This window comes from Rhinoderma darwinii, chromosome 6 (genome assembly GCF_050947455.1).
Source record: "Rhinoderma darwinii isolate aRhiDar2 chromosome 6, aRhiDar2.hap1, whole genome shotgun sequence".
NCBI classification, from domain to species: domain Eukaryota; kingdom Metazoa; phylum Chordata; class Amphibia; order Anura; family Rhinodermatidae; genus Rhinoderma; species Rhinoderma darwinii.
In genome coordinates this window covers 74145282-74158068 of record NC_134692.1, presented here as the reverse complement: position 1 = coordinate 74158068, position 12787 = coordinate 74145282, and the positions used below count along the sequence as shown (strand labels likewise).

Here is a 12787-nt window from a genome sequence, read left to right as displayed (position 1 = left end):
TCTATGGAAAAATTTCCATTTTCACTCTGCAACATCTAGTGCATACTTAGTTTTCTGCGAATCCCTTGCGGGGTTAACATGCTCACTACACCTCTAGGTGAATACCTTGAGGGGTGTAGTTTCCAAAATGGGGTCACTTCTGCGGGTTTCCACTGTTTTCACAGGGGCTTTGCAAAAGCAATATAGCGCCCAGAAACCAATCTAGCAAAATCTGCACTCCAAAAGCCAAATGGCGCTCCTTCCGTTCTGAGCCCTACCGTGTGCCCAAACAGCTGTTTATGACCACATGGGGTATTGCCGTACTCCGGAGAAATTGCTTTACAAATATTGGGGTGCTTTTTCTCCTTTTATTTGTTGAGAAAATGAAAAATTTTGCGCTAAGGCTACATCTTATTGGAAAAAAATTAATTTTTATTTTCACTGCCCAATTCTAATAAAATCTTTAAAACACCTATGGGGTCAAAATGCTCACTACACCCCTAGATTAATTCCTCAAGGGGTGTAGTTTCCTAAATGGAGTCACTTTTGGGGAGTTTCCACTATACCGGTACCTTTGCAAAAGCGACGTGGTGCCGAGAAATCAATCCAGCAAATTCTGCGCTCCAAAAACCAAATGGTGCTCTTTCTCTTCTGAGTCCTGCCTTGTGCCCAAACAGCAGTTTATGCCCACATATGGGCTATTTCTGTACTCCAGAGAAGTTGCTTTACAAATGTTAGGGGGCTTTTTCTTCTTTATTCCTTGTGGACATTGCATAGTTAGTACGGTCGAAAAAAGACAAATGTCCATAAAGTTCAACAAAGGGAAGGGAAAAGTTTCTGCACATTGACATAGGAACTGATATTTTTTCATAGTAGGAAATTATCTACGCATTTTTTTTAAAGCCATCTACTGTCCCTGCTGTGACCAGCTCCTGCGGTGACTATTCCACAGATTCACAGTTCTCACGGTAAAGAAGGCTTGTCGCCTCTGCAGGTTGAACCTTTTTTTTCTCCATACGGAGGGAGTGCCCCCTTGTTTTTTGAGGGGGTTTTACATGGAACAGGATTTTACCATATTTTTTGTGTGCCATTAATATATTTATATCAGTTAATCATGTCCCCCCTTAGTCGTCTTTTTTTCAAGGCTAATTAGCTTTAATTCTTTAAATCTTTCCTCATAACTTAGATTCTCCATGCCCCTTATTAGCTTCGTTGCTCTTTGTATTTTTTCTTACTCCAGGGCATCCTTTCTATGAACTGGAGCCCAGAACTGAACTGCATATCCTAGATGAGGCCTCACTAATGCTTTGTAAAGTGGTAATATTATATCCCTGTCCCGCGAGCCCATGTCTCTTTTAATACACAACAATATGTTGCTGGCCCTTGAAGCAGCTGACTGACATTACATGCTGTTATTTAGTTTATGATTTACAAGTACACCCAGATCCTTCTCAACAAGTGACTCCCCCAGTGTAGCTCCCCCTAGGACATATGATGCATGCAGGTTGTTCGTACCCAGGTGCATAACTTTACATTTATCCACATTAAACTTAATTTGCCTAGTGGATGTCCAAATACTTAGGGCTTATTCAGACGAACGTGATATACGTCAGTGCAACGTGCGTGATTTTCACGCGCCTCGCACGGACCTATGTTAGTCTATGGGGCCGTGCAGACTGTCCGTGAGTTTCACGCAGCGTGTGTCCACTGCGTAAAACTCACGACATGTCCGATATTTGTGCGTTCGCGCATCACGCACCCATTGAAGTCAATGGGTGCGTGAAAATCACGAGCAGCACACGGAAGCACTTCACGCAACAGCAGTAAAAACTATGAATGAAAACAGAAAAGCACCACGTGCTTTTCTGTTTACAAACAGTGTCATAATGATGGCGGCTGCGCGAAAATCACGCAGCCACGCATCATACGCTGCTGACACACGGAGCTGTTAAGTGCATTTTGCGCGCGCGAAACGCACACGCTCGTGTAAATGCGGCCTTAGTGTGTTCAAATCCGCTTGCAATTCACGAACACCTTCCATAGACTGAACTATATTACATAGCTTGGTGTCATCTGCAAAAATAGAAATAGTGCTATTAATCGCATCCTCTATATCATTAATAAATAAGTTGAATAATAGTGGTCCCAGCACTGAACCCTGGGGTACACGCCTTATAACTGGGGACTCTTCAGAGTAGGAATCATTGACCACAACTCTCTGGATACAGTCCTTGAGCCAATTCTCAATCCAAATAGAAACTATATTTTCTAAACCTATAGTCCTTAATTTACCCATTAGACGTCTGAGGGACAGTGTCAAATGCCTTTGCAAAGTCCAAAAACACTAAATCCACAGCGGCCCCTCTGTCTAGGCTTCTGCTCACCTCTTCATAAAAACAAATCCGGTTGGAGGTTGGTTTGACAACTTCTGTCCTTAGTAAAACCGTGCTGGCTGTCACTTATAATACTATTTTTTGACGCATAATCCTGTATATAGTCCCTCAATAGCCCCTCAAACATTTTTCCCACGATTGATGTTAAAGAGGCTCTGTCACCAGATTTTCCAACCCCTATCTCCTATTGCAGCAGATCGGCGCTGCAATGTAGATAAGAATAAGGTTGTTTTTTTTTTTAAAAAAAACGAGCATTTTTGGCCAAGTTATGACCATTTTTATATTTATGCAAATGAGGCTTTCTAAAGTACAACTGGGTGTGTTTAAAGTAAAAGTACAAGTGGGCGTGTATTATGTGTGTACATCTGGGCGTTTTTACTTCTTTTACTAGCTGGGTGTTGTGAATAGAAGTGTATGATGCTGACGAATCAGCATCATCCACTTCTCACCGTTACCACCCAGCTTCTGGCAGTGCACAGACACACAGCGTGTTCTCGAGAGATCACGCTGTGACGTCATTCACTTCCTGCCCCAGGTCCTGCATCGTGTCGGACGAGCGAGGACACATCGGCACCAGAGGCTACATTTGATTCTGCAGCAACATCGGCGTTTGCAGGTAAGTCGATGTAGCTACTTACCTGCAAACGCTGATGCTGCTGCAGAATCAACTGTAGCCTCTGGTGCCGATGTGTCCTCGCTCTTCCGACACAATGCAGGACCTGGGGCAGGAAGTGAGTGACGTCACAGCGTGATCTCTCGAGAACACGCTGTGTCTGTGCACTGCCAGAAGCTGGGTGTTAACGAAGAGAAGTGGATGATGCTGATTCGTCAGCATCATACACTTCTATTCACAACGCCCAGATGTACACACACAATACACGCCCACTTGTACTTTTACTTTAAACACGCTCAGTTGTACTTTAGAAAGCCTCATTTGCATAAATATAAAAATGGTCATAACTTGGCAAAAAATGCTCGTTTTTAAAAAAAACAAAAAACTTTACTCTTATCTACATTGCAGCGCCGATCTGCTGCAATAGGAGATAGGGGTTGCAAAATCTGGTGACAGAGCCTCTTTAAGCTTATTGGTCTATAATTACCCGGGAAAGACCCAGAGCCCTTATTGAACATAGGCACCACTTTTGTCCTGCACCAGTTCCCTGGCACTATATGGCCCCGTTCACACAGAGTTCTTTTACGCGTTTTTTTTGCAGCGGAAACCGCGGCAAAAAACAGCCGAAATGGACTCCCATTGATTTCAATGGGAGGTGGAGTTTCTTTTACCGCAAGCTAAAAAACCGCTCGCGGTAAAAAGAAGCGACATGCCCTTTCTTGAGGCGTTTTCCGCCTCAAAAAAAAAAACCATTGAAATCAATGGGAGACGGAAATAAACGCGTTTGACGCGATTTTCGTAAAAAAAAAAAACCCGCTCGCAGTTATTCCATCTTTCTGTTAAAGAGATATTTAAAAAGAAAATGCATGTGGTGCGAAACCACTTCTAAAAACTGGAGCTGATTTTTTCCCGGCAGAATTGTCTGCCTGCAAAAAACTCAGTGTGAGCAACCCTACCAGTAACTAGAGAATCTCTAAATATTATGAAGAGGGGGAGAGAAATAACTGAACTAAGCTCTTTAACCCCTTCGCGCTCAGCGACGTACTATTCCGTCGCGCTAACCTATACGTTCGCGCTCTGCGACGGAATAGTACGTCGCGGGAGTAACTCCCATTTCGACCGTCTTCTCGACAAATGCAGGAGCTGTGACAGCTGCTGTCTCGTACAGCAGCTGCCGCAGGTCCTACAGCGGGGACCGATCGGTGTGTCCACGCTGATTAACCCCTTAAAAGCCGCGTTCAATACCGAACACTGCTTTTTAGGGGTTAAGCTACAATCGCCGGCCTGCTACACGAAAGCGGCCAGCGATGGTGACTATGGCAACCGGACACCAAACAATGGCGTCCGGCTATGCCATCGACGGAAGCCTAGTGGGTCCTGACAAAGTCAGGACCCACTGTGCTTGCTGTCAGTGAGTAGCTGACAGTTTTAATATACTGCACTACGCATGTAGTGCAGTGCATTAGAATAACGATCAGGGCCTCCTGTCCTCAAGTCCCCTAGTGGGACAAAGTAATAAAGTAAAAAAAGATGTGTAAAAATAAGAAAATAAAAGTTTTAAAAGTAAAAATCCCCCTTTTTCCCTTATCAGTCATTTATTATTAATAAAAATATATAAACAAATAAACTATACATAATTGGTATCGCCGCGTCCGTAACAGCCTGAACTGCAAAATTATTTCGTTATTTATCCCGCACGGTGAACGCCGTAAAAGAAAATAATAATAAACCGTACCACAATCACTATTGTTTGGTTACTTCACCTCCCAAATAATGGAATAAAAAGAGATAAAAAATTTGCATGTACCTAAAAATGGTCTACATTTCGTTACGCAAAAAATAAGTCCTGGCACGGATTTATTGATGGAAAAATAAAAAAGTTCTGGCTCTTAGAATAAGGTAACACAAAAAGTGAATGATTTTTTACAAAAAGTATTTTGTGGTGCAAACACCATAAGACATAAAAAAAAGATAAACATCTGGTATCGCCGTAATCGTATCGCCCGCAGAATAAAGTGAATATATCATTTATAGCGCACGGTGAATACTGTAAAAAAAATAGAATGAAAAAACAATAGTAGAATTGCTGTTTTTTTAGTCACCACGCCACTTAAAAATAGAATAAAAACTGATCAAAAAGTCGTATGCACCCCAAGAAAACTACAATGGATTCCTCAAGGGGTCTAGTTTACAAAATTGGGTCACTTTTGGGGGGTTTCCACTGTTTTGGCACCACAAGACCTCTTCAAACCTGGCATGCTGCCTAAAATATATTCTAATAAAAAAGAGGCCTCAAAATGCACTAGGTGCTTCTTTGCTTCTGGGGCTTGTGTTTTATTCCACGAGCGCAGTAGAGCCACATGTGGGACATTTCTAAAAACTGCAGAATCTGGACAATACATATTTAGTATTGTTTCTCTGGTAAAATCTTCTGTGTTACAGAAAAAAAATTAATACAATTGAAATTCAGCAAGAAAAATGAAATTTGCAAATTTCACCTCCACTTTGCTTTAATTCCTATAAAAATAAAACTGGTAAATCTCACCTCTATTTTGCTTAATTCTTGAGAAACACCTATAGGTTTAAGAAACTTTCTCAATGCTGTTTTGAATACTTTTAGGGGGGGTGCAGATTTTAACCCCTTCCTGACATTTGACGTATCCATATGTCAACGTCGGGTAGGGGAAATATGGAGCGGGCTCACGGAGTGAACCCGCTCCATACGATGCGGGTGTCGGCTGTATGTTACAGCCGACACTTCAGAGTAACGAGCGATCCCGCTCGTTTAAGGCCTCATGCAAACGATCGTAGCCATACGCACGGCCGTGATTTTCGCAGCGGATGGTCAGCCGCGAGCCGCCCGCAAATCGCGGGCCATGCACATGGCCGCGGCCATTATAGAGCTTGGACCGCAGAACACGGCCGTAATAAGACATGTCCGTTCTTTCTGCGGTGCGGTCTCCCGGGCCATGCATGGACCGTAAAAACTACGGTCGTGTACATGGCCTCATAGAAATTAATGGGGCCGCAATTCTCCCATGGATTTTCGTGGGAATTGCGGCCGCAAAAGCACGTTCGTGTGCATGAGGCCTTACTCGTTAAATGCTGCGGTCAATAGCGACCGCAGCATTTAAATCGTTGGAAAGAGGGGGCGACCCCTTCTAACAGCTCACCGCGCCCCCCGCAACGCAATCGCGGGGTGGTGATGGTTGCTATGGCTGCCAGGGGGCCTAATGAAGGCCACTAGGTCCGCCATCTTTGTGCACCTATTAAGTGCATTAATGAGTTAAATAAAGTTGTTTTTTGTTTGTGTGTAAAAAAATAAAATAAAAATTAAGTTAAAAAAACCAACATTTTCCCCCTAGAGCATAGTAAAATAAACAAACATAATTGGTATCGTCGCGTCCGTAAAAGTCTGAACTATTACAATACATCATTATTTAACCCGCACGGTGAACGCCGTGAAAAAAATAAATTGTAAACACCAGAATCTCTTTTTTGGTCACCTAATCTCTCACAAAAAATGAAATAAATAGTGATCAAACCGTCGCGTGTACACCAAAATGGTATTATTAAAAACTACAGCTTATCCCGCAAAAAATAAGCCCTCATACCACTTAATCGACGGAAAAATAAAAAAGTTATGGCTCTCGGAATTTGGCGACACAAAATACATTTTTCTTTTTTACGCTTAGGTTTTTACTTGTAAAAGTAGTAAAATATAGAAAAAACTATATATATTTGGTATCGCCGTAATCGTATTGACCCACAGAATAAAATTAATATGTTTTAATTTCACAGTGAATTCCGTGAAAACGCCGTGCAAAAAACCATGGAGTAATCGCTGTTTTTTTTCATTTTCTACCCCACAAATAATGTTTTTTCCAGTTTCCTAGTACATTATATGGCAAAATAAATGGTGCTACGAAAAACTACAACTCGTCCCGCAATAATCAAGCCCCCATAGGACTATATAGATGGAAAAACAAAGACGTTATGGCTTTTGGAAGATGGGGAGGGAAAAACGAAAATGAAAATCTGAAAAAGGGCTGCGGCGGTAAGGGGGTTAAAATAGGGTAACTTATGGGGGTTTGTATTGTATAGGCCCCTCAAAGCCACTTCACAACTGAACTGGTCCCTGAAAAAATTGCCTTTTTAAATTTTCTTGAAAATGTGAGAAATTTCTTCTAAAGTTCTTAGCCTTGTAACGTCCTAGAAAAATAAAAAGATGTTCAAAAAACAATTTGAATCTAAAGTGGACACATGAGAAATGTTAATTAGCAACTATTTTGTGTGGTATTGCCTTCTGTTTTACAAGCAGATACATTTAAATTTAGAAAAATGTAAATTTTTGTGTTTTTCACAATTAACCCCTTCCCGCTCCTTGACGTACTATTACGTCATGGCAGCTGTATCGTTTCGCGCTCCATGCCGTAATATTACGTCACGGGAGTAACGGCCGTTTCGGCCGTCCTCCCGACACATACAGGAGCTGTGACGCTGCTGTCTTGTTCAGCAGCTGTCACAGCTCCTACAGCGGGGACCGATCGCTGTGTCCCCGCTGATTAACCCCTTAAAAGCCGCGTTCTATAGAGATCGCGGCTTTTTAGGGGTTAAGCTGCCATCGCCGGCCTGCTACGCGATAGCGGCCGGCGATGGTGACTATGGCAACCGGACACCAAACAATGGCGTCCGGCTATGCCATAGACAACGTCAGGACCCACTATGCTTGCTGTCAGTGAGTAGCTGACAGTTCTAATACACTGCACTACGCATGTAGTGCAGTGTATTAGAATAGCGATCAGAGCCTCCTGCCCTCAAGTCCCCTAGTGGGATAAAGTAATACAGTAAAAAAAAAGTTAAAAAAAGATGTGTAAAAATAAGAAAATAAAAGTTTTAAAAGTAATAAAAGTAAAAATCCCCCTTTTTCCCTTATCAGTCCTTTATTATTAATAAAAATATATAAACAAACAAACAAACTATACATAATTGGTATCGCCGCGTCCGTAACGGCCTGAACTACAAAATTATTTTGTTATTTATCCCGCACGATGAACTCCGTAAAATAATAATAAACCGTACCACAATCACAATTCTTTGGTCACTTCACCTCCCAAAAAATGGAATAAAAAGAGATCAAAAAGTCGCATGTACCTAAAAATGGTACTGATCGAAACTACAGTTCGTTACGCAAAAAATAAGTCCTCGCACGGCTTTATTGATTGAAAAATAAAAACGTTATGGCGCTTAGAATAAGGTAACACAAAAAGTGAATGATTGTTTACAAAACGTATTTTATTGTGCAAACGCCATAAGACATAAAAAAAACCTATAAACATCTGGTATCGCCGTAATCGTTTCGCCCCGCAGAATAAAGTGAATATTTTATTTATAGCGCACGGTGAACGCTGTAAAAAAAAAAGAATAAAAAAACAATAGTACAATTGCTGTTTTTTAGTCACCACGCCACCTAAAAATAGAATAAAAACTGATCAAAAAGCCGCATGCACCCCAAGATAACTACAATGGATTCCTCAAGGGGTCTAGTTTCCAAATTGGGGTCACTTTTGGGGGGTTCCCAATGTTTTGGCACCACAAGACCTCTTCAAACCGGACATGGTGCCTAATAAAAAAGAGGCCTCAAAATCCACTAGGTGCTCCTTTGCTTCGGAGGCCGGCGCTTCAGTCCATTGCCGCACTAGGGCCACATGTGGGATATTTCTCAAAACTGCAGAATCTGGGCAATACGTATTGATTTGCGTTTCTCTGATAAATCCTTTAGTGTTATAAAAAAAATGGTATAAAGAGGATTTTCTGACAAAAAAAAAAATGTAAATTTCACCTCTACTTTGCTCTAAATTTTTGTGAAACACCTAAAGGGTTCATAAACTTTCTAAATGCTGTTGTGAATACTTTGAGGGGTCTAGTTTCTAAAATGGGGTATTTCATAGGAGTTTCTAATATATGGGCCCCTCAAAGCAACTTCAGAACTGAACTGGAACCTAAAAAAATAAATAAATGAGGCAATACTTCGCTTCTTACATTATACTGATAATGAGCCGTGCCCACCCCGAGATGACCCCAGTTTTGACCGTTTGTATAAACAGAGACCCCTATTAGACCGTTTCAGTGCCCGGTTTTCCCAAGCATACACCCCGAGAAGTGTATTTCTGTTGATGAGTCCCTGGTACATTTTAAAGGGAGGGTTCAATTCGGCGAGTACCTGCCGGGAAAGAGGGCAAGGTATGGCGTGAAGATGTATAAGCTGCGAGAGTGCATCAGGGTATACCTACAGGTTTAGGATCTATGAAGGGAGGGACACCCCCAAACCAGACTGCATCCTGGACTACAATAGGTACATGGGAGGGATGGACTTGTAAGATCAAGCCCTGAAGCCCTACAGCGCTATGCGGTGTGGTATAAGAAGCTGGCCGTGCACATTATACAGATGGCTTTGTACAATGCGTACGTGCTACGTCGATGTGCAGGCCAGACGGGAACTTTCCTGGAATTTCAAGAGGTGATTATCAAGAACCTAATCTTTAGGGACCAAGAAGGGGGGGCACCCAGTACTTCTGGAAGCGGGGCCACACGCATCGTACCAGGGCGACAACACTTTCCAGGGGAAGTTCCCCAAACTGGCAAGAAGGGAAAAAGTTAAAAGAGGTGCAAAGTCTGCTATAAGAGGGCGATAAGGGATGACACAATATATCAATGTGACACGTGTCCCGAATAACCAGAGCTCTGTATGAAAGAGTGTTTTAAAATTTATCATACATCCCTTGGTTTATAATTTACCCCAGTTTTACTTACCCCGATGCCCTCCGCACAGCTTATCCCCCCTCGTCTTTCCCCTCTGAGCCCTGCTGTGTGCCCAGGCAGCTGATAACAGCCACATGTAGGGTATTGCCATACCGGGGAGAACCCACATTACAGTTTATGGGGTGTAGGTCTCCGGTCAAAATGCTCACTACACCTCTAGATGAATGCCTTAAGGGTGTAGTTTTTAAAACGGGGTCACTTCTTGCGGGTTTCAACTGTACTGGTACCTCAGGGGCTTCTGCATACATGACTTCACACTAGAAAATCCCCAGTAGGCCAAATGGTGGTCCTTTCCTTCTGAGCCCTCCCATGGGCCCAAACGGCAGTTTATCACAACAAATGGGGTATTGCGGCACTCAGAACAAATTGCGCAACAGAATGGGGTATTTTGTTTCTTGTGAAAATAAGAATTTTTGAGCTAAAATGACATATTATTGGAAAAAATATATATTTATTTAATTCCCAGCCCAATTCAAATAAGTTCTGTGAAGAAACTATGGGGTATAAATGGTCACATTACCCATAAATGAATTCCTTGAGGGGTGTAGTTTCCAAAATGGGGTCACTTCTGGTGGGTTTCCATTGCTTTGATACCTCTGGGGCTCTGCAAATGCGACATGGCAGCCGAAAACCAATCCAGCAAAATCTGGACTCCAAAGAACACACAGCGCTCCTTCCCTTCTGAGGCCTCCCATGGGCCCAAACGGCAGTTTATTGCCACAAATGGGGTATTGCTGCACTCAGGAGAAATTGGGCAACAAAATTGAGCATTTTGTTCCCTGTGAAAATAAGAAATTTTGATAAAAAATTACATCTTATTGGAAAAAATTTCATTTTTTTAATGTCACAGCCCAATTGAAATAGGTGCTGTGAAAAAACTGTGTGCTCAAAATGCTAACAACAACCATAAATGAATTTCCTGAGGGGTGTAGTTTCCAAAATGGGGTCACTTTTGGTGGGTTTCTATTGCTTTGATACCCCTGAGGCTCTGCAAATGCGACATGGCACCCGAAAACCAATCCAGCAAAATCTGGACTCCAACAAACATATAGCGCTCCTTTCCTTCTGAGCCCTCCCATGGGCCCAAACGGCAGTTTATCACCACAAATGGGGTATTGCCACACTAAGGACAAATTGGGCAACCAAATGGGGTATTTTGTTCCCTGTGAAAATAAGAAATTTTGATCACAAATGACATTTTATTGGAAAAAATTACATTTTTTTTCATTTCACAGCCCAATTCAAATACGTGCTGTGAAAAAACTGTGCGGTCAAAATGGTAACAACAACCATAAATGAATTCCTTGAGGGGTGTAGTTTCCAAAATGGGGTCACTATTGGGGGATTCCTACTGTTTTGGCACCTCAACACCTCTTCAAACCCGGCATGCTGCCTAAAATATATTCTAATAAAAAAGAGGACTCAAAATGCACTAGGTGCTTCTTTGCTTATAGGGCTTGTGTTTTAGTCCACGAGCGCAGTAGAGCCACATGTGGGACATTTCTAAAAACTGCAGAATCTGGACAATACATATTTAGTAGTGTTTCTCTGGTAAAACCTTCTGTGTTACAGAAAAAAAAATGAATAAAATTGAAATTCCGCAAGAAAAATGAAATTTGCAAAGTTCACCTCCACTTTGCATTAATTCCTGTGAAATGCCTGAAGGGTTAAAAAACTTTCTAAATGCTGTTTTGAATACTTTGAGGGGTCTAGTTTTTAAAATGGGGTGTTTTATCAGGGTTTCTAATACATAGGCCCCTCAAAGCCACTTCAGAACTGAACAGGTACCTTAAAAAAAAGGCTTTTGAAATTTTCTTAAAAATATGAGAAATTGCTGTTTATGTTCTAAGCCTTGTAACGTCCAAGAAAAATAAAAGAATGTTCAAAAAACGATGCCAATCTAAAGTAGACATATGTGAAGTGTGAACTAGTGACTATTGTGGGTGGTATAACCGTCTGTTTTACAAGCAGATGCATTTAAATTCTGAAAAATGCAATTTTTTCAAAATTTTCTCTAAATTTTGCAATTTTTCACCAATGAACACTGAATATATCGACCAAATTTTACCACGAACATGAAGCCCAATGTGTCACGAGAAAACAATCTCAGAATCGCTTGGGTAGGTTTAAGCATTCCGACGTTATTACCACATAAAGTGAAATATGTCAGATTTGAAAAATGGGCTCTGAGCCTTAAGGCCAAAACTAGGCTGCGTCCTTAAGGGGTTAAATACTGAATGTATCAACCAAACTTTACCAGTAACTTGTGTCATGAGAAAACAATCTCCGAATTATTTACCACATAAAGTGAGACATGTCAGATTTGAAAAATAAGGCTGTCAGGAAGGTCAAAATTGGCTACAGCAGGAGGGGGTTAAAAAAAGCTCATAACTTTTCAAATGTTTTGGGACACCATGTGACAGCGCCATTTAGATTAGCTAGGAGATTGGGCATTACTAAACCCGTCACAGATCTTCTTTAAGAACAAGGCCGATTTTGGCCTTGGGTACAGAACAATTTTTTATTTATTTTTTTTCCCCCTTCATCCCCTTGTAATTTTTTTTTACATTTTTTTTTTGTTTGACATGACTATAAGAAATATGTCTATATTATGGTTAAATGTTTTTGAACTTGTATTGTTATTTACTTGTAAAGTTTATTTATTGTAAAAAAATTAGCTGTTTTTTTTTTTCCCCTGTTTTAATTAAAAATGCATTTTTTTTTTTTTATCCTATAGGGGGATCTATACCAGTACAGTCACCTGGGTACTGATAGTACACATGCAGTTGTTAGGGCACACCTAAGTTATCCCTAACAAGAGGAAATATGGTCAGACAGCCCTGGGGTCCTTCAATTGACTTTGGCTTGTCTGCCCATATAAGGTATGTTCCTCGATCGCATCACAGGGAATCCCTGTCAAGCAATCATTTTCTCTTTGAATGCTGCGATCAGGTTTGATCGTGGCATTCAATGGGTTAAC

The 12787-nt window shown here is 41.4% G+C and overlaps 1 protein-coding gene across 3 annotated transcripts in view; it reads left to right on the top strand.

The window, feature by feature from the left end:
• The window catches only part of PFKL (phosphofructokinase, liver type), a 175090-nt gene that overhangs the window by 21834 nt on the left and 140469 nt on the right, over window positions 1–12787 (top strand). The window lies entirely within an intron of this gene.